The following is a 23,324-nucleotide window of genomic DNA, read 5'->3' as shown; positions in this document are numbered from 1 at the left end:
TATTAGTTAAGTTAGTTTTCTTTCCTTGTATTTTTGTTGTAAGTGACCGCTTGCCCTTTTGCATATACAAGGGTGTCAGTTGGCCTTTTGTTCAAAATGCACTATATGGGGATAAGACTATATAAAGCCATTGTTGTGGCTCTAGTCTACTACAATCTTTCTTTCTCTACTCATATACTAAAAAAATGCTTGCGAAAACCTTTTTCTCTAAACCCGTTTTCTAAAATAGTTTTCCCTAAAACAGGGGTGGAGGTTGCGAGAGGCACACAGTGTGCCATCGGTGTTCTGTATTTGGATTGGCTGATTGTTCGTGAACGGGAACAAGTGTCGCACAATAGCTAAGAGAAGCTTCCAAAAGTGCGATTGTGACACCAGGCACTCCACTAAAGACCGACAGCTGAACTCTACTTACTACAAATATATTATGTGTCCATCTTAACCAATCAATAGTGCGACAAACCTTCACAGATTGCTCGTAAGTACAGCTCGGCCAATAACCATTATGCCCCTATAGTTACATCTAACTCCTTAAGTACCATTGATCTCTCTAATGTACATAAGTCAGAGTCCTACTACGATTGAGTCCCCTTTTCCAAAGAGAAGTTGTGGCCACTATGTTCAAGCCCCGGAATCAGCCCTTAAGGGAGAAATCTATCTACTTACCTCTACTTCGGGGAAAGAGTAAATTCCATCTTGTGTAATTAAGTTCCCAACTCCCAGATCAGACAAGTCCCCAAAAAGGTAGGCATGTTGAGTTGGCAATCTGGCCACTTTAATCCATACTAATCAAAGGACCGCCCTCAAAGGCAGGAGTTCCTAAAATATTCAGGATTGAGGTCATGTCACCTATGGTCGTTTAGGTGAGATGTAGGTCTCCAGTATCATCAGCATTATATATCGAGACGAATCATTTCGTGGTTCGGTCTTATACAAACTCTTTGTATAGGACACCCCCGCTCCACGTCTCTACACGAATGGTCAGGATCTACCATCTGTAGTAGTTTATAACACTTGCAAACCCTTACAAAGCAGATCATATCTGTGTGCCACCAGGATCAGGTATCCCACCTTAATCCTTATACTACAGACCTATTTAGGTTATCCTTAAGGCATGATCCGCTTGTATATCTCATATACATGCTTAAGTTTACATAAGATAACCATGGAACTTTGTTTATTGGATATGAGTAAATGCGAGAATGAAATAACGCTTATTTTGTTCATAAATAATGTGTATAATTACAAACAACGAGACTCTGGGAGAGTTAAGACACCAATCCCAACAATCTCTCACATGTCCTAATGCCTCGGGAGACTAATGTACAATACAAGAAAAAACAGGTACAATATTGATAACTGGTAGAAATACAAGTTATTACAGCTCAAATAAGTAAAACAATGAGAGAATGCGATGGTAAAATAGGCAATATCCTGTCCAAAAGTGCTAAACTGAAAGGAATTGAGATCGCGAGCGCTCATCGCATAAAATTAGTTAATTTACCTATTTTTTGCAAGTACAATGCGATGGCGCATATGAAATTGAGATCCAAAGGCACAATGCGTCAGTGCGCTTGAAATTGCGATCGTGAGAAGTTTTCTTGAAAAGGTGATCGCATAAAGACCTCACATCAAGGTAACAACATAATAAATCATGATGGGACGTAAAGCTGATAACGGTCGATTCCGAATTTAGTTGACAAGCCATTAAAAGCCACTGTAGCAAGTACATCAAACTTTCGATGACTTATAAATGGCTCAACAGAGTAGGGAAATTAATACCACCCATTATTGCAATCATTTGTAAGAAAAGTTGTTTCACCATGAAATCTATAAATACCGAAGGCCACCAAAGAGAAAGGATCAGTTCATTCCCGCACATATTTATACATATACATAGAGGACAGAGAGAGCACAGAGACGAGGGAAAGCCAAGAGAAATCGTTCCCAGACAGATCGAGAGACTGCCAAATGCAAGACAAAGGAGAAAGGGCCAACCCTTGCGAGAGCAAGAATCCACAACTAAAATAGAGTTGAAGAGATAAAGAGCAGTGTAAAAGGCCACAGGAAGCAAGACATTGCTTACCGGGCTTGTTATCACTCAAATCCATTTGTTATTTTGTGTTCAATACTTAATTTGTAGAAAATTGAAACTTCATTTCAATCTATGTTCAATCTCTCCATACCATGCATGAGTAGCTAAATTTCTGAATGGGTTGAGAAGTACTTAGCTAGCATGACTTAAGATTACATTTTATGCGATCATCTTGTCTTATGTATACATCATTCACCCTTTGGACATACTTGAGAGAGTAGTCTAAAGATAGAATCTAGACTTGAGAGAGTTAGATTAGAATCTAAGCTTGAGAGAGTCAGATTAGAATCACATAAGCAAGAGTAGAAACTTAGACATAAGTTCTATTGCTATTTACACATCGCATGTGCCCTAGAAATAGGAAATGATGGTATGTAGTCACTTTGTCTTATGTGTGCATCATTCATCATAAGCAAGAATAGAGACCTAGACATAAGTTGTATCGACATTTTCGCATATGCATCGCATGCGTCCTAGAAATAGGAATTGTGGCATTCTGCATTGAGAAATGTAGTACTGATATTTGTGTGTAGCATGATCGCAGAACTTGTGCACAATCTTAGGAAATGTTAGCTAAACCCCTTCCCAACCCCTTCATTGCATACTTATCGTAACTCTACGCTTTCATCACTCCGCGTTCAACTCCGTCGCATAGGAAAAATCTAAATCAAAACACTATCCACTTCATTATTTTTACCACCGCAATAGAATCAAAGAATCTGTCGCATATCTAATTAGTAGTCCCTGTGTTCGACCTTGGACAGAAAAATAGACGTAAACAATAAGGAAGAACTCACAGAATGGTTGAACAATCTGAAGGACGAGCCGCAAATGAAAACAACATAATGGTATATCCTATCCTACTGGAAAATGATCGCAATAGACCTATCCAAGACTATGCGTCATCAAACTTGCATGATTTCTCCCCAGGAATCATAAGACCAGCATTGGATGGATCAAGGTTCGAGATGAAGCCGATAATGTTACAAATGATACAGACAGCAGGACAGTTCGGAGGACGGCATGGTGAAGACTCACATGCCTATCTATGAAGCTTCATTGAAATTTGTAACACTTTTGTGTTCCCTAATATCTCCGCTGAAGAAGTTTGACTCACGCTATTTCCATTTTCACTATGCGATAAAGCAAGAAAATGGGCAAACTCCCTCAAACCAGGAGAGATAACTTCATGGGAGCATATTGTAGAGAAGTTTATGAAGAAGTATTTCTCTTTTACAGAGAATGCTAGAAGTAGTAAGTTAATCACAAATTTTGAACAAGAAGAAGATGAATCGCTCAGTGACGCATGGGCGAGGTTCAAGAGATTAGTACGCGACTGCCCGCACAATGGATTTCTGGATTGCCTCCAATTGGAGATTTTCTATCATGGACTAAATCTTGCATCGTAGACAGCACCAATGTGGTAGCAGCAGAAGGTCTGCTGGACAAGACTTATGATGAGGCAAAGAACATTCTTGATCGCATATCGAAAACCATGAAGATTGGCAAGAAAGCGATCAGAGAGCAGAACTCAGAGAAGGTAACGCAAATAATGGTGCCATCGTATCTTTGAAAAATCAGATGAATGCAATGATAAATTTGTTACAGGGCATCGCAATAAACAATCCCGAAGCGCAAAGAGGGCAAGTCAATGTGATAGAACAGACAAGCAGCAGCTGTGCTATATGTGGAGAATCACATTCGGTTGAAGAATGTCCACGAAACCCATAGTCAATCTACTTTGTCAAGAACAACCCTTTTTCAAACACGTACAACCCCGGGTGGCGAAACCACCTAATTTTGCTTGGAAAAATAACCAACAACAAGGCTATCAACCTACGGCGCAAAAAGAAGGACCACCAGGATTTTTCCAAAGAACTAACGGTCAACTTCAACAACAAGCTAGCAGCTTTCAAACACCGCGATCATTCTCTCTGGAGAACCTGTTAAAACAGTACATTGAAAAGAATGAGACGGTTCTCTAGAATCAGGCGACTTCCATCCACAATCTAGAAATCCAAATAGGACAGATTATAGGAAAGCTGAAAAACAGACCGCAGGGAACACTGCCAAGCTCAACTGAGTTCCCACGCAACTCGGGGAACACAAGGAAAGAACATTGCCAAGCAGTCACCCTGAGAAGTGGGAAGGCAATTGTGGAAGTTAGGAAGGAGCCTAGCAGGACCAATTCAAATGCGATGGAATCAAAGAACCCGTTGATGCAAACTGAGTCAAAAGAGCTCAAGANCACCACCATCCTCTCTAGAGAACCTGTTAAAACAGTACATCGAAAAGAATGAGATGGTCCTCCAGAACCAGGCGACTCCCATCCACAACTTGGAAGTGGAAAGACGACGGTGGAAGTTAGGAAGGAGCCTAGCAGGACCAATTCAAATGCGATGGAATCAAAGAACCCGTTGATGCAAACTGAGTCAAAAGAGCTCAAGATTATGGAACCTGAAGTTGCAACCACCTCTAAGCCTACAGACCATGGAACAGTGAAAGTACAGCTACCTCCATTCCCTCAAAGACTGAAAAAGAAGCAAAACGATGAAGGTCAGTATCACCGTTTCCTGGAAATATTAAAAAAACTATACATCAATATTCCATTTACAGAAGCGATAGAGCAGATGCCGAAATATGCCAAGTTTTTTAAGCATATGGTGTCGAAGAAAAGAAGCACAGGAAAATTTGCCATGGTGGCCTTAACCCAAGAATCAAACACTATAATCTCACCGAAGATGCGCGACTTGGGCAACTTTACAATACTCTGCTCAATAGGAGGGATCTACATCGGTCAAGCATTATGCGATCTTGGGGCAAGCTTAAATTTAATGCCCCTTTTAATCTTCATTGAACGTAGGACAGCTGACACCCACGACGGTGACTCTTCAGCTTGCAGATAGGTCCCTAGTACACCCTGAAGGAAAGTTGAAGGATGTCTTGGTCACAATCGATAAATTCATTTTACCTACAGACTTCATCATTCTAGACTATGAAGCGGATAAAGATGTGCAATCATATTGAGATGGCCATTCTTGTCTACTGGTCGTGCCCAAATAGATGTGAACAAAGGAAAGATCACGATGAGCATCAATGGAAAGAAGCTCATGTTTAACATCATCAAGGCAATGAAGTTCCCAGAAGATGAAGGCCTATCAGATTCTGACGATGAACACATTTGTGATGAAGGTTTGGAGTCCAAAGAAGAAAATGAAGAGAGAGGATGCGACAACATCCTTAGAAACCTACCATGTAATAACAGAGATAGTGAACAATGAAGAAAAGTTGAATTTGAATGAAAAGAGAAAAACACAGAAACGTTCCTTAGAGCAACCACCTACACTGGAGCTGAAAACTCTACCAAATCATTTAAAATATGTTTTCCTTGGCCAGAATGAAACCTTGCCAGTAATAATATCCTCTGCGTTACCAGAAGAAAAAGAAAATGCGTTGCTCAATATTCTGAAGAAATATATTAAAGCAATTGGGTGGACGCTCGTTGATATCAGAGGTATTAGCCCGACGTACTGCATGCATAGAATTCGGCTCGAAGAAAACCAGAAAGGCTCAATAGAACCTCAATGCAGACTGAACCCTGCGATGAAAGAGGTTGTTAAAAAAGAAATCATTAAATGGTTAGACGCTGGCATCATATACCCTATCGTCGATAGCACGTGGGTTAGCCCCGTGCAATGCATTCCCAAGAAGGGCGGAATGACAGTAGTTCTGAATGCAAACAATAAGTTAATCCCTATGAGGACCGTCACTGGCTGGCGGATTTGTATGGACTATAGGAATCTTAATGCGACAACGAAGAAAGATCATTTCCCTATACCTTTCATTGATCAAATGCTAGACCGACTAGCAAGGAATGAATATTTCTATTTTCTTGATGGGTATGCAGGCTATAACCAGATTATGATCACATGAGAAGATCAGGAAAAGACCACATTCACCTGTCCATATGGAACGTTCACTTTTCGACGCATGCCTTTTGGACTATGCAATGTGCCGAGCACATTTCAAAGGTGTATGATGGCAATCTTCTCCGAGGACTTGGAAGACTCAGTTGAAATTTTTATGGATGATTTCTCAGTCTATGGGCAAACGTATGAAGTCTGTCTGAAAAACTTGGAAAGAATATTGAAAAGATGCGAAGAGACCAATCTGGTGCTGAATTGGGAAAAAATCTCATTTCATGGTTAAAAAAGGAATTGTGCTCAGGCACAAGGTTTCAAAGGATGGGCTAGAGATAAAGAAAAAATTGAGGCCATTGAAAAACTTCCACCCCTAGCAAATGTGAAAGCTTTAAGGAGTTTCTTAGGACATGTGGGGTTCTATAGACGATTTGTGAAGGACTTCTAAAAAATAGCTCGACCATCGAATGCATTGTTGAAAGCTAACAAAACTTTTGACTTTGATCCACACTGCCTCACCGCATTCAAAGCACTGAAGAACGCATTGACTACAGCGCATATTTTGATCGCACCTGATTGGACAAAGCCATTCGAGCTGATGTGCGATGCCAGCGGATATGCGATGGCGGCAGTTTTAGCATAGAAGGAAAAGACAATATTACACCCCATCACATATGCGAGCAGAACATTGAACTTCATGCAGGCAAACTACACCACCACAGAGAAGGAGCTTCTAGCATTAATCTTTGCGATTGAAAAATTTAGACCTTACTTGTTGGGATCCAAAGTTATAGTCCACACCGACCACTCGGCAATAAGATATTTAATGACCAAAAAAGATGCGAAGCCAAAGCTAATCTGATGGGTTCTCCTCCTCCAAGAATTTAATATGGAGATAATCGACTGTAAGGGAATTGAGAACCAGGTCGCTGACCATTTATCGAGATTAAAGAATCTTGAAGTGGATCGCATTCAGTCGGAGGTGAACGCATCCTTCCCGGACGAACAATTGCTTAAAATTGAAGAACTACCCTAGTATGCAGATATTGTCAATTTCTTGGTCTGCAAACAATTTTCGGAAAATTACACATCCCACCAAAAGAAGCGGCTCATTCATGAATGTAAATCCTACTATTGGGATGAGCCAAATCTTTACAAAAGAGGACCAGACCAGATCTTGAGACTCTGTGCTCCAGGGATTGCTTTTCAGCGCATACTTTTTTAATGTCATGACTCACTCTATGGAGACATTTCGGGGGACAACGCACAGCAGCAAAAGTTTTGCAAAGCGAGTATTACTGGCCAACTTTGTTTAAGGACGCACGAGACTATTCTATGAAATGCGATAAGTGCCAATGCACTGGAAACATTTTAGAGAAAAATGCAATGCCGATGAACATCATATTGGAATTGGAACTTTTCGACGTCCGGGGCATAGATTTCATGGGACCATTTCCACCGTCAAATGGTCATAAATACATTTTGTTGGCCGTTGACTATATTTCCAAGTGGATTGAAGCGGTATCATGTGTCGTAAACGATGCGGCAATAGTCTTCAAATTCTTATAGAGAAACATCTTCACTCGTTTTGGCACCCCACGAGCCATAATAAGTGACGAAGGAACCCACTTTGTCAATCGTATCATTAATAAACTGCTGATCAAATACAATGTCCATCATAAGATCGCCACCGCATACCACCCCCAGTCAAACGGACAACTGAGGTTTCTAACAGAGAAATCAAGCTGATTTAACAAAAAATGGTGAATCCCTCACGGAAGGACTGGGCCATGAAGCTTGATGATGCCTTGTGGGAATATAGGACTGCCTATAAAACACCCATAGGCATGTCACCGTATGCGTTGGTGTTTGGGAAGGCTTGTCATCTGCCACTGGAATTAGAGCATAAGGCACTGTGGGTAGTGAAGAAGCTTAACTTTGATCTGAAGGCTGCAGGGGAGGAGAGAAAATTTCAGTTACTCGAGCTGGACGAATGGAGACTACAGGCGTATGAAAATGCCAAAATCTACAAAGAACGTATGAAGCGTTGGCATGACAAGCGACTGTGTGAAAAGAATCTCCAGATAGATCAGAAGGTCTTACTATTCAATTCTAGGGTACGACTCTTTCCGAAAAAATTGAAATTGCACTGGTCCAGACCATTCATAATTAAAGAAGTATTCCCACATGGAGCGGTAGAATTAACAAACGAAGATGGGACCAGCACATTTAAGGTAAATGGATAAAGAGTCAAGATGTATCATGGAGGAGATTTCCACGCGATAAAACCTCCGTGGACCTAAGGAATCCAGAATGAAGAAGAAATGTGTAGTCCCTACGTTGATAAGCAACATACACTTATCAGGGATGAATTCTTTTTTGAATATCCTTTTGATATTTTTCTTTCATGAATCTGTCTTACTTTTTGCATGATCACTACTCTTTAGAATTGCCAACACTTTCTTTCATACTTTTTATCCTGTTGATATTTATCACTGATCATAGTAAACGATTGAGATGGAGCAATGTGACAATCTCAAACATGCGACCGGTTCGATCAGCCCATCGCAATCAAGGAATCAGCCCACCACAGGAAAATATGTGATAAAAAATAATGCGGGCGACAAAGAAAATTTGGGGGTTGCATCTTTCCTTACCTCATCTTATTTCAATTTTACACTTCTCGCATTTCAATTTAATATTGCTAAATTCTACTATCGCATCTTCTTTAGTTTGACTCAATCTTGAATTTTTTATTACTTTATTTGGTTGCCGCATTCGCCCCTTGCCAATTATGATTTCAATAATGAAATTCATGCCTTTGTTTCTTGCCGCATGTACTAAGTCAAATTAATTTAAGGACAATCAATTCAGGAAACATTTCTAAAATTTAGGGATTTACCAGCTTTCCTTCAAAACTATTTTTATGAAATTTCCTAAGTCAATCGCATGAGTTATTTCGTCTCTCAACAATGAGGATATTGTTGTGTGTAAATTTGGGGGTGTTAGTAGTGTTATTTTCAACCTTGTTACTTTTAGAAATTCAAAAACAAAAATTTTTTGAGATCAGATCCTGCTTGTAGTTGGATGCCCACATGACACCCGTGGGGGCAAGCCAAAACGAAGGTGGGAATCGTGATCAACGCATCAACCAAGTCATCACAACTCCACTGCCAAATAAAGAGATGGGCATGAGTTTTGACTGAGAAAGAGTGCCTTGCTCGTAGTTGGATGTCCGCATGACACCCATGGGGGCAAGTCAAAACAAAGGTTCGGCACTCGGATTAGCGCAAGATCACAAAAAAAAATATCTGAATTGTGCAAGGGTAAAAATAACTTGGAACATCCCAGTTGGAGAAAGTGTGAAATAAATCATGCGATGACCTGGAAACGAGTAAAATTTTTTTTGAAGGTTAAGCTTGCGGTCCCTAAAGATTAGAAATATTTTAGGAAGAGATCAAGATAGAAATTAAGAAGGCATTGATTCATGAAATTTGAATAAGGCACCTTGAAAAGTCTAGGTAGGGTAAAGGCGGTTGAAATTTTAAAGAAAATCTTTAGTTTATGCTTGAGGACAAGCATTATTTTAAATTTGGATGTGTGATAACTGGTAGAAATACAAGTTATTACAACTCAAATAAGTATAAAAATGAGAGAATGCGAAGGTAAAATAGGCAATATTCTGTCCGAAAGCGCTAAACTGAAAGGAATTACAATCGCGAGCGCTCCTCGCATAAAAGCTGTTAATTTACCTATTTTGTGCAGGTACAATGCGATGGCGCATATGAAATTGCGATCCAAAGGCACAATGCATTAGCACGCTTGAAATTGCGATCGCAAGACATGCGATCGTGAGAACTTTTCTTGAAAAGGTGATCGCATAAAGACCTCGCATCAAGGCGACAACTAATAAATCGTGATGGGACGTAAAGCTAATAACAGTCGATTCTGAATTTAGTTGACAAGCCGTTAAAAGCCACTATAGCAAGTACCTCGAACTTTCGATGACTTTTAAACGGTGCAACAGAGTAGGGAAATTAATGTCACCCATCATTGTAATCATTTGTAAGAAAAGTTGTTTCACCTTGAAATCTATAAATACCGAAGGCCACCAGAGAGAAAGGAGTTAGTCAGTCCATTCCCGAACATACTTATACGTATACATAGAGTACGGAGAGAGCACGGAGATGAAGGAAGCCGAGAGAAAATCATTCCCGGACAGATCGAAAGGACTGCCAGAAAGCAATATAATGGGAGAAAAGGTCCAAACCTTGCAAGAGCAAGAATCCATAACTAGAGAACAGAGTTGAAGTGATAAAATAGCAGTGTAAAAAGGCCACGGGAAGCAAGCAAGCACAATTGCTTACCGGGCTTGTTATAAAAACTCAACTAAATCCATTGTATTATTGTATTCGATAATACCTTTATTGCATTGCAGAAAATGGAAACTCCAATTCAATCTATGTTCAAATCTCTCATACCATGCATGAGTAGCTAAAATTCTTCTGAATGGGTTGAGAAGTACTTAAGCTAGCATGACTTAAGATTACATTTTATGCTCTCTGTCTATCATTGTTCTATATATCAATTCACCCTTGGACATACTTGAGAGAGTAGTCTAAAGATAGAATCTAGACTTGAGAGAGTCAGATTAGAATCTAGGTTGAGAAGAGTCAGATTAAGAATCACATAAGCAGAGTTAGAAACTTAGACCATAAGTTCTATTGCTATTTACACATCGCATGCGCCCTAGAAATAGGAAATGACGGTTGCAATCACCTTTCCTTATGTGTGCATCATTCATCATAAGCAAGATAGAAACTTAAACATAAGTTTATCGACATTTTCGCGTAATGCATCGCATGCATCCTAGAAAATAGAAAATTGTGGCATTTTCTGCATTGAGAAATGTAGTACTAATATTTGTGTGTAGCATGATCGGCATAACTTGTGCAAATCTTAGGAAATGTTAGCTAAACCCCTTCTAAACCCCTTCATCGCGTACTTATCGTAACTCGCTTCATCACTCCTGCGTTCAACTCCATCCGCATATGGAAAAATATAGATCAAAACACTATCCACTTCATTATTTTTACCACCGCATTAGAATTAAAGAGTCTGTCGCATATCTACTTAGTAGTCCCTATGTTCGACCCTGGACTACTAGGAAACCTAAGAAGGCTTATACTTGGCCTTGTTAGGAAAACTTGCAATGATCAACGCATAACACATATCATTGCATCAAAATTCTATGCATCAAATTATTACAATAAACTAGGGCATACCCCAGTATCATCTCCCACTTGCCCTAGACAAAATGTTGCATTGTCCCAACACACTGACTCTCTAGTGGAACCCTCGAACACTTTAGCCATGAGAGCCTTTATAAAGGGATCAGCAACATTGTGCTCCGACGTGATTCTTCACGACTATCACATCACCATGATGCACAATCTCCCTGATTCAAGTGGTATTTTCGCTCTATTATGCTTTCCCCGACGATGACTCCGAGGCTCCTTCAAATTTGCCACAGCTCCATTGTTATCACAATAAAGAGTGATAGACAAATCCATATTTGAAACAACTTCCAAATCTGAAAGGAATTTCCTCAGCTAAACAGACTCCTTAGCTGCTTCACAAGCTACTACGTATTCGGCTTCCATAGTGGAGTCTACGATGTATCCTTGCTTGATGCTTCGCCACACTACAACCCCTCCATTCAGAGTGAACATTGACTCAGATGTCGATTTGCGAGAATCTCTATCGATCTAAAAGTCAGAGTCTGTGTATCTTGTAAGGATCAGATTCTTATATCCATACACAAGCATGTAGTTCCTCGTTCTCCGAAGATACTTGAGGATCGTCTTGACCGCCATCCAGCGATCAAATCCTGGATTGGACTAATACTGACCGAGAATCCCTACTGCATAGCAAATTTCGGGTATGGTACACAACATTGCATACATTAAGCTTGCTATAGCTGAAGCATACGGAATCCATCTCATCTTCTCAACCTCTTGAGGTGTCTTAGGACATTGATCCTTAGACAAAACGACTCTATGCCTAAAGGGTGATAAACCCCTCTTGAAATCCTGCATCCTGTACCTGATCAACATTTAATGATGTACGATGCTTGAGACAAGGCTAACCTTTTATTCTTACGATCCCGAAGGATCTGGATCCCTAGAACATATTGTGCCTCACCTAAATCTTTCATTTGGAACGGAGTAGCTAGCCATTTCTTAATGTCAGTCAGATACTCTACATCATTCCTAATGAGTAGGATATCATCCACATACAGTACTAGCAAAACTACTGAGCTGTTGATGATTTTCTTATAGACACAAGGCTCATTAACATTCTGATCAAAGCCAAATCACTTGATCGTAGTGTCAAATATAATGTTCCATGATCGAGACGCTTGTTTCAGCCCATAAATGGACCTATTAAGCTTGCAAACTTTTTGCTCTTGATCTGGAACTATAAACCCCTCTGGTTGAGTCATATAGATGGTCTCTTTAAGATTACCATTAAGAAAGGCAGTCTTGACGTCCATTTGCCATATCTCATAATCATAAAATGTGGCTATGGACAGGAGTATCCTGAAAGACTTGAGCATGACTACAGGTGAGAAAGTTTCCTCATAGTCAACTCTTTTGACCTAGGTATAACCCTTTGCCACGAGTCGAGCATTAAAGGTGTGCACCTTTCCATCTACACCTCTCTTTTGCTTATAAATCCACTTACACCCAATAGGTCTTACCATATCAGGTGGATCTACGAGCTTGTAGACGTTATTGAAGTACAAAGACTCCATTTCTGGTTCATGGCTTTAATCCATTCATCCTTGCCAACATCCTCTATTGCTTTCTTAAAAGACAATGTATCCTCGACCTCATCATTAGAAATGACGTTTTGGGCTAGTTAAACCCATATAGAAATCCGATGGGTTCATAACCCTCCCACTACATCGAGGCAGTCTCAACTCTTGAGCTTGTTGGCTAGATGCATTGACCTCAACAACTCTTGTTGATCTGTTAGTCTGTTCAACAACTTTTATTGAACCCTCAACAGTCTTAGTCTCACTAGAAATCTCATGCAAAACGAGCTTACTTCGTGGCTTATGATCCCTCATGTGGTCTTCTTCCAAGAAGATAGCATTTTCACTCAGATTATAAAAGTATCCACCCCTCAATTCCTTGGGGTAGTCTACAAAGAGGCAAACCTTCGAATGTGGTTCCAACTTCTTTGGGTTAGTCACAAGCACATGTGCCAGACAACCCCAAATCCTAAAGTGGCATAAACTACCTTTACGACCTCTCCACAACTCAAAAGGTGTTTCAGAAACACTTTTCGAGGAACATTGTTCAGGATATAGCATGCAGTTTCCACTGCAAAACCCAAAAATGAGTCTAGAAGATGAGAATAACTCATCATAGACCGAACCATGTTCAACAAGGTTCTGTTTCTCCTTTCTAATACACCATTCTGCTGAAGTGTACCTGGGGCCGAGAGTTAGGATGAAATCTCATGTTCTATCATATAGTTTTGGAATTGAAGGTTTATATACTCTCCACCACGATCAGATCGTAGTGTTTTTATCTTCTTACCTAACAAGTTTTCAACTTCAGCCTTATATTCTTTGAACTTGTCAAGGGCTTCAGACTTACGTTGCATTAGGTAAAAATACCTATATCTTGAATAATCATCTATGAAAGAGATGAAATATTCATACCCACCTCGAGCCCTAACATTCATCGGACCACAGAGGTCTGAATGTACAAGCTCCAAGGCTTCCTTGGCTCTGTAACATTTTCCAGTAAAAGGTCGTTTGGTCATCTTGCCTTCGAGGCATGATTCACATACCGGCAAGGAGTTTTCTTCTAAACTCTTTAGAAGTCCACTTTTCACCAACTGCTCACTCTTATTGAGGTTGATGTGACCTAACCTTAGATGCCAAAGATGGGTGTTTTCCTTAGGAGAAACCTTTGGTCTTAATATTAAACAAGGTTTTATGACTAACGGCCTTAGTACATATAAGTTACTTTCCATTTAACTAAAACCAATCTCCATTCCATTCTTGAAAATAAACATTTTATTCTAAAAAAAGGAGACGGTATACCCTTGTTCAATGAGACAAGAAACTGAGATTAAGTTCCTTTTAATATGAGAAACTACGAAAACATTATCCAGTAACAAATAATGTTTCTTGTCAACAAATAACTTCAGCCTGCCTACAGCAACAGCTAAAACATCCTGACCAGTACCAACTCTAAGAGTCATCTCTCCCTGTGGCAACGTTTGCCAGGAACTAAATCCTTAGTAAGAGGAACTAATATGATTGGTAGCACCTGAATCAAGGATCCAGGCAGAATCATCATTCTCTACCAAACACTTCTCCAAGACTAATAAATTAGATTTATTATCTATCCTCCTCTTATGGAGAGTAGTGGGATCAGTGTCAGAAAAACTGACATTATTGGTTTTGTCATCTATCCCTTTGTGCTCGAAAAGTAAGAACTGATGTTCAAACAAATCTTGCAAGGAGTCCATGATCTCTCGTGCAATGACCATGTTCTCAACCCTTTTGGCCAAAATATCAGGTATGTTAGCCAAAATATGAAGTATGGCCAATGAACTAGCCTTCATCCACACCTCATATGCATTACGAACACTTCGAGGTGCATCAAGGTTCGGGACATGAGGGCGTTCCTCAACTATGACAAATTCGAGGTCGTTTACCACGAAAGACATTTTACATGATTCTTTACACTGTATGTAATCGGTCATATTAAAAGCACTAAATGGAAATACTAACGAGTTGCTGAAAAGAAAAAACACATTGACCTACATTAGGTTTTAAGCAAAAACCCATTATAAAAAACATACAACATCTAATAAGGTTTTAACAAAACTAATATGAACCTCGTGTGACATCTAGTTTCGCAATTTCGCTTCAAAGATTTAGGACAAAAGCCGCCGAAGGGAGGTCAATTATCCCTCCTCTGAATTGATAAGTTCTCAACCAGTCATTAATACTAGAACAACTCTTGCTCCTATAACGACTAGCCATCATTGATTTGGTCAAGAGATCAGTAACTTACTTAACAATCTCTCATAAGTATGACCCGCCATTTTAGGCCCTAGAGATCCACCCCAAGTAGCCAATCCGAAGGGAAAAAATTCGATTGGGGAAAAACCTAAAGTGACCCTATCCATTTCTAGAGTTCACTTTGATCTTGACCAACTGCACAAAACCCATCCGAAGGGGGACGCTCCCAGGGCGCCACGAGGGAGTACAGAATGATCTCACAGTGTGAACAAATGACAGAGACAGTAGGACATGTTGACACACATCCTTCACCCACTTACTATAAACACTCTCTTCATCCACCTTGATATTGACTCATGCAAACACCATCTGGGTGATATTTTCAGCCTTGATAGATTTTCAATCTTATATATATATATATATATATATATATATACATACATACATACATACATATGTATATATATGACGTTAAGATCAGATCCTGCTCGTAGTTGGATATCCACATGACACTCGTGGGGGCAAGCCAAAATGAAGGTGGGGATCATGATCAATGCAAAAACTAAGTGATCGTAACTCCTTTGCCAAACAAAAAGATGGGCATGAGTTTTGACTGAAAAGAGTGCCTCGCTCGTAGTTGGATGTCCGCATGACACCCGTAGAAGCAAGCCAAAATGAAGGCTGGGCACTCAGATCAGTGCAAGATCACAAAACTAAGATTTAAATCATGCGAAGGCCAAAACCACTTGAACACCCCGTTTTGATAAAATTTAAAATAAATCATGCGATGCCCCTGGAAAAGAGTAAAGATTTTTTTTTTTTAAGATTAAGCTCACGGTCCCTAAAGGTTAGAAATATTTTAGGATAGACATTAACAATGACAACGGTTCAGCGATTTGAAGGTGGCATTATGAGAACTCTAGGCAGGATAAAGGTGATTGAAATTTTGAGAAATCTTTAGTTTATGCTTGAGGACAAAATTATTAAAATAATTAGAGAAAACGATAGTAAATAGGCAATATTACAATTGAACGCACCAAACTAAAAGCAAAATCGTGATCGCTAACTCTCATCACATAGAAGCAATTAAACTGAGTTAATCTTGTATTTCTGTGCAGGAACAAGGCGATAGCGCGATCTCCTGAGTTGGCGATCCAATGGTACTTCAAAGATAAACGCGCGACGACCTTACATAAAGGCGGTGACCTAATGTGATAAAACGTAATAGGACATGAAGTCGATAGCGGTCAAATCAGAAATTCAGTTGGCGGTCATTGAAGACCATACCGTTGCAAATCCATTGAACCTCTAGTGACCATCAGACGGTGCAACAGGGTATGGAACTTAATGTTTCCCATCCACGCAATCATTAGTGAGATGAAGAACTATTTTTGGAAGTCTATAAATACCATTCAATGCTATCAAACCAAGGGAATGCATTTCGGAAGGTTGAGAGACTACCGAAACAACACGGAAGAGAAACACCAACCCACACCTAACCCTTGTGAGAGCAAGAGTTTACAAATTAGAAAAGAATTGGAATGCTAAAAGTTATTAAACGCCAGATGAAGCAAGACACTGCTTACCTGGCTTAACACTTACATCATCTATTGTTTTGTACTTGAGCATTTTATTTGCAAGAATGGAAATTACATTTCAATCTATGTTCATTCTTTTCACGCCATATATGAGTAGCTAAATTTGTGAATGGGTTGAAAAATACTAGCTAAGTACTTCTCAACCCATTAAAAAATTTAGCTACTTATATATGGCGTGAAAAGAATGAACATAGATTGAAATGTAATTTCCATTCTTGCAAATAAAATGCTCAAGTATAAAACAATAGATGATGTAAGTGTTAAGCCAGGTAAGCAGTGTCTTGCTTCCTCTGCCATTTACACGGCTTTTAGCACTCTAATTCTTTTCTAATTTGTAAACTCTTCCTCTTACAAGGGTTAGGTGTGGGTTGGTGTTTCTCTTCCGTGTTTTTTAGGCAGTCTCTTGACCTCCCGAAATTCATTCCCCTGGTTTGGTAGCATCGAATGGTATTTATAGACTTCCAAAACAGTTCTTCATCTCACTAACGATTGCGTGGATGGGCAGCATTAATTTCCATAACCTGTCACGCCGTCTGATGGTCACCAAAGGTTCAATGGATTTGCAACAGTATGGTCTTCAACGGTCGACAACTAAATTTCTGATTTGACCGCTATCGGTTTCACGTCCTATCACGTTTTATCACATTAGGTCACCGCCTTTATGTAAGGTCATCGCGCGTTCGTCTTTGAAGTACCATTGGATCACCAACTCTGGAGATCGCGCTATCGCCTTGTTCCATTGGATCGCCAACTCAAGAGATCGCGCTATCACTTTGTTCCTGCACAGAAATACAAGATTAACTCAGTTTAATTGCTTCTATGTGATGAGAGTTAGCGATCGCGATTTTTCTTTTAGTTTTGTGCGTTCAATCATAATATTTCCTATTTACTATCGCTTTCTCTCATTATTTTAATAATTTGAGCTTTAATAACTTGTATTTCTACAAGTTATCACCATCTGAAGGGGGGATGCTCTTAGGGCACCATAAGGCCAAGCATGAATCTCACGGTGTGACCATACAGGGAGAAACATGAGTGGAATCATAGACATATCAGATACATCTCTTCCTCCCACTGAGTATTTTATAACCTAAGGTTAAGTTTACTTAGAAAAAACACGGGTAAGGATTTTAACTAAGTGACTTTTAGATTTGCCAAAGACTAACTTTTACCTTGGATAGTGAAACAACTTTTGATCATCATCCATTAAACTCTTTAACAGAGTCTTTGACCAATTTTTCGCATGTTTGTAGAAAATCTATCTAATTCACCTTTCCAAGTAGGTTCCCAGGTAGGGGTGTTCCGTTTCCGTCAGCTTAAGAACCCCAACCTAGACAGAACCCGCCTTAGACAAAAGGACCCTTATAGATAGATTTAAAACAAATTTAATCTTTTATGCCAATCAATTTAATCCTATTAAATCGATTTTAAAAGATTAATCTAGTGTTGCAGGAAATCAGACACGAGGATCTCCATGAGCAGTGGAAGGACTTTCCATGAGCAGCGGAAGGATACATGCTTAATTTTACATAAAATAATCATGGAACTTTGTTTATTGGATATAAGTAAATGCCAAAATGAAACAACGCTTATTTTATTCATAAACAATGTGTATAATTACAAACAACGAGACTCCGAGAGAATTAGGACACCAATTCCAACACACGAAGTGTTCATGATGCTTATGAAAGGTGAACCAAGGCCAATGATAAGGCAAATATCTATATTTTGGCAGGCTTATCTAAAGTTCTGGCTAAAAAGCATAAGACCATGATCACTGCACATCAGATCATGAGCATGACATGTTTGGAAAACCCTCCTCACAAGCCATGCATGATGCTCTTAAGTTTATCTTTATTGCGCGGATGGCTAAAGGATTTTTTATTAGGGAACATGTCCTTAGCATGAAGAACCATTTCAACATTGCTGAGATAAATGGAAGTCTCATACATGAGCCCATCAGGTGAGTTGTATCATGCAATCATCATCGAACAACTTTCTGCAGTTCCGTAGTAATTGTGTTATAAACAAAATTGACTACAACCTCACCACCCTCTTTAACAAGCTACAAATTTTTTAGTCTTTAATGAAAACCAAAAGAAACAATGAGAAGGCAAATGTTGCCTTCTCCAATAAGAAAAAGTTCATTAGAGGTTCGTCTCTAGCAATTCTTCATCTTACTCATCCGTTATGAAAATAGAAGAGACGCCGGCCAATTATCCTATAACTGTTCAATTAATATATAATAAATATAATCACATTATATTTATAACCTATGGTTTAATTTCATATATTAACCAAAGTATTTTTCCTCCACTAGATATAAATCATATTTATATCCAATTTCCTCCAAATTAATGTATCTCATACATAAAGTTAATTATATCATATATAATTAACTAGTTTAATTATATCATATATAATTAACTAGTTTAATTATATCATATATAATCGAACTCCCTCTTGTCAATTTGAACATTTCAAACTGACCCAAAAACTAATTCTCAACTTGTATCCAAGCTATTATGGGGACCTTATGGATCTATAGCTCGAAGCTCCAACGGTACGTGAATAACTGACTAAACTCTTTAGCCACAATATCCACCATCTGTCAACTGCCAAGCATTCCACTAAATATCAACAGCTGAACTCTTCTTACTATAGATATATTTATATGTCTATTGGATATAACCAATCATTAGTACGATGACCCTTCACAGATGCTCGTAAGTATAGCTAGGCCAATTTACCCTTTTTTTCCTGCAGTTACATCTTACTTCTTAAGTACCACTGATCCCTCTAATGAACAATACAACATAGTCCTACTATATGTGAAAACCTCTCACGCCATGAGAAGGTGTGTGGCGCCACATCGTTCAAGCCCCAGGATCAGTTCTGAGAGCAATCTATCTACTTACCCTTGCTTCAAGGAAGGAGTGAACTCCATGTTGTGAAGTTGAGTTCTCAGCTCCCAAATCAAATGAATCCCCAAAGTGGTAAGTTTAAGTCGGTACTCTAGCCACTCGCACCCATGCAAATCAAAGGACCGCCCTCAATTGTAGGAGTTCCCAACTCACTCAGGATTGAGGTTATGTTACCTATGATCATCCTAGTGAAGTGAAGTCTCTGTCATGAATGAGGTTATATGACGAGACGTTAACACTTTGTGGTCAGGTCTTGTATAAACTCTTTGTATAGGACGCCTCCGCTCGCATGTCCCCTACACGAATGATCAGGATTAGACCATCTGTGACAAGTCACAACACCTGTAACTATTCCACAAAGTGGACCGCGTCCATAACGTTACCAGGATAAGGTTTCCTTCCCATATCCATATACTATAGACCATTTTGTTATCACTTAAGACATGATTCACTTGTATGTCACTATATATATACATGCTTAAGTTACATAAAGACAACCAGAGATTTTAAGTTTATTGGTTTATGGTAAAGCAAATAAAATATTTAAATGTGCAAAGTCGAGAAGTGAAGTAAATATCATATATTATACATCACTAGCATTCGTACAAAATGTGTTTACAAACTATAGGACACGAGACTTTAGGGCATCAACCCCAAGAATCTCCTACTTGTCTTAAAGCAAAGTGGGGTGTACAAAACAAGTACAAAACAATAAACTAGGGCATAAAAATCTAGTACAATAAAATCTCCCACTTGTCCTAGTCCAGCTGCAGGCGGTCCCGTAGACCCATACTCTGAAGGTGACCCTCAAACACTATAGCCGTGGGAGTCTTCATAAACGGGTCAGCAACGTTTTACTCCAAGGCAATCTTCTTAACGATCACGTCTCCTCGATGCACTATCTCGCGGATCAGATGATACTTCCGCTCTATATGTTTGTCGCACCTGTAACTCCTGGGCTTCTTGGAGTTCGTGACAGTACCACTATTGTCATAATATAGGGTGAAGGGTCTAGACATATCTGGAACAACTTTCAGCTCTGTTAAGAACTTCCTTAACAAGACGGCTGCCTTAGCAACTTCACAAGCCGCTATGTACTCGGCCTCCATCGTGGAGTCGGCGATGCACCCTTGCTTAGTGCTCCGCCACACTACAGCTCTTCCGTTAAGAGTAAAAATTGACCCTGAAGTGGACTTCCGAGAGTCCTTATCAGTCTGAAAGTCAGAATCCGTGTATCCATTAAGGATCAAACCCCTAGACCTATATACGAGCATGTAGTCCCTCGTTCTTCGAAGATACTTGAGGATGTTCTTAACTGTGGTCCAGTGACCTTGGCCTGGGTTAGACTGATACCTACTGACTATTCCCATAGCATAGCAGATGTCCGGCCTAGTGTAGAGCATCACATACATCAAACTGCCAACAGAAGATGCATATAAGACCCGTCTCATCTCCTCAACCTCTTGAGGCGTCTTAGGACACATTTCCTTAGACAAAGTGACTCCATGCCTAAATGGTAATAGGCCCCGTTTGGAGTCCTGCATCAAATACTTGAGCAAGTTCTTGTCAATATATGATGCTGAGACAGCTAGCACTTTGTTCTTATGATCCCGAAAGAGTTGTGTACCTAGAACATTGAGCTTCTCCCAAATCTTTCATTTGGAATTGGGTCGCTAGCCAGTTCTTAACTGCAGTTAGTAGACCTACATCATTCCCAATGAGTAGTATATCGTCTACATACAACACTAAGAAAGCTACTGAACTGTTGTCGATCTTCTTGTAGACACAAGATTCATCAACATTTTGGTCAAAGCCATATGATTTGATCACAGTATTTAACCGAATATTCCAAGATCGAGACGCATGTTTCAGCCCATAAATGGACCGATTCAGTTTGCAAACTTTTTGCTCTTGACCTTGTGCAATGAATCCTTCGGGTTGTAGCATGTAATGGTCTCCTCAAGATAGCCATTCAGAAAAGTCGTTTTGACGTCCATTTTTCAAATCTCATAATTATAATAAGCAGCATTGGATAGGAGGATGTGGATCGACTTTAACATGGCAATAGGTGAGAAAGTCTCCTCATAGTCGACTCTCTCCACCTGGGTATAACCCTTTGCCACAAGTTGAGCCTTGAAGGTTTGCACCTTCTCATCAGCACCCCGTTTGCGCTTGTAGATCTATTTACAACCTATAGGTCTTACCCCATCAAGCTGATCTATAAGATCCCATGCTGAGTTGAAGTACATCGACTCCATCTCGAGATTCATGGCTTTGACCCATTCATCCCGGTCAACATCCTCCATTTCCTTTTGATAAGACAATGGATTCTCAACGTCGCCATCTGCCACCATAGCTAGGATTTCTATTAAACCGAGATAGCGATCAGGCGGGTTCGTAACCCTCCTACTACGTCGAGTTTCCCTCAACTCTTAAGGTGGAACAACCTACCAGATGAACTATCATCAATAACTCTGGCTGATGAAGCAGGTCCTTCAACAACTCTTGTTGAAGTTTCAGTAGTTTCATTGGAAAGCTCATGTCACACGACTTTACTGCGTGGACTATGTTCTCTATTTGATGATTTCGTTATTTGAGCTTAGGAGTGTATTGTATAAAATAATTGGAAAAATAAGTGTAATTATGAATGATGCGTTGATGCGTTTATGATGAGTTAGTAACACGTTGATGTATTAGTGTGAACCCCGAATCCCAATTTCTCTACTTGAGTATGTTCCCTATTGAGATTAGTATGATGAGTAGGTTGATATGGAAACTAGGGTGAAATGGTAGAGAAAATAGTGGAAATTAGAAGAAAAGAGAAAATTTGGAAGATTAACTTTTGGGGAAAATTTTGGAAATTTGGCTAAGTATAGAATTTTGTGTGTTAGAGTGGGGTTGATGCGTTGGAAGAATTGTTGGTGAAGGCATGCGGCTGAAGAAGGAAAAAGAAGATGATGCATTGGAAGGCACATGGGTGGGTGAGGCATGCATAGAAAGACAGCCATGCGTCGAGCAGCCTCGGCCAACACCCAGGCCCTGCGTCGAGTAGCCTCGGCCAGCGCCCAGGCCATGCGTCGAGCAGCCCTGGCCGGACGCATGCATCGAGTGGATACGCCCGTGCATTGAGCGCATTGTCGAGCGGCCACGCCCGAACGTTGAGTGCACCACCGAGCGGCTAGACGTATGCAGTGAGCACCCTGCCAAGCAGCCATGCCGTGCATCGAGGTGCCCTGCCATGTGCCCACGCGAGTGAGCGATGTCCAGCACACGCCGAAAGTTGTCCAGCGATGGCTAACGATGGCTAAGTTGAATTGTCATGGTAGTGAATTGGCTTGCTATGCGTTGAGTAGAGGTATGCGATGCTTATGGACTAGGCATTGAGCAACCAAAAGTTGGACACATACAAGGATGAAATCATAAGAATAACATCATCAAAACCATGTGTCTTCTTGGGAGGAAAGCCTTAAGCCTTAAGAATTTGAGGTGGTGGCATCAGATTGGAGGCTCAGGCATTGGCAACATGGGAGTAAGACACTTAGCTTGCGATGATCACAGCATTGCGTTGATGAGGTGAAAATGAGACACTTGGCCATGCAGCCAAGTAGGTGGTGTCAACTCCAGAGAAGGTTTGGACGCCTATAAATAGAGTCATGAGACTTCATTTTTAGTTCACAATTCAAAAATTTCGTAAAGAGTGAGAGAGTGAGAAAACCTTGCGTTGGAGCCAAATCCATG

At 40.0% G+C, this 23,324-nt stretch overlaps 1 non-coding gene across 1 annotated transcript; it reads right to left on the bottom strand.

Annotated features, from left to right (window-relative positions):
• Positions 1-3,339: 3,339 nt before the first annotated feature.
• Positions 3,340-3,446, bottom strand: LOC120092294. Its single transcript, XR_005486001.1, has one exon. It is a non-coding gene; the product is annotated as a small nucleolar RNA R71 (small nucleolar RNA).
• Positions 3,447-23,324: the final 19,878 nt, after the last annotated feature.

This window comes from Benincasa hispida, chromosome 11 (assembly GCF_009727055.1).
Source record: "Benincasa hispida cultivar B227 chromosome 11, ASM972705v1, whole genome shotgun sequence".
NCBI lineage: Eukaryota > Viridiplantae > Streptophyta > Magnoliopsida > Cucurbitales > Cucurbitaceae > Benincasa > Benincasa hispida.
The sequence above is the reverse complement of the archived record's forward strand: the minus strand, read 5'-3'. Positions and strand labels throughout refer to the sequence as shown.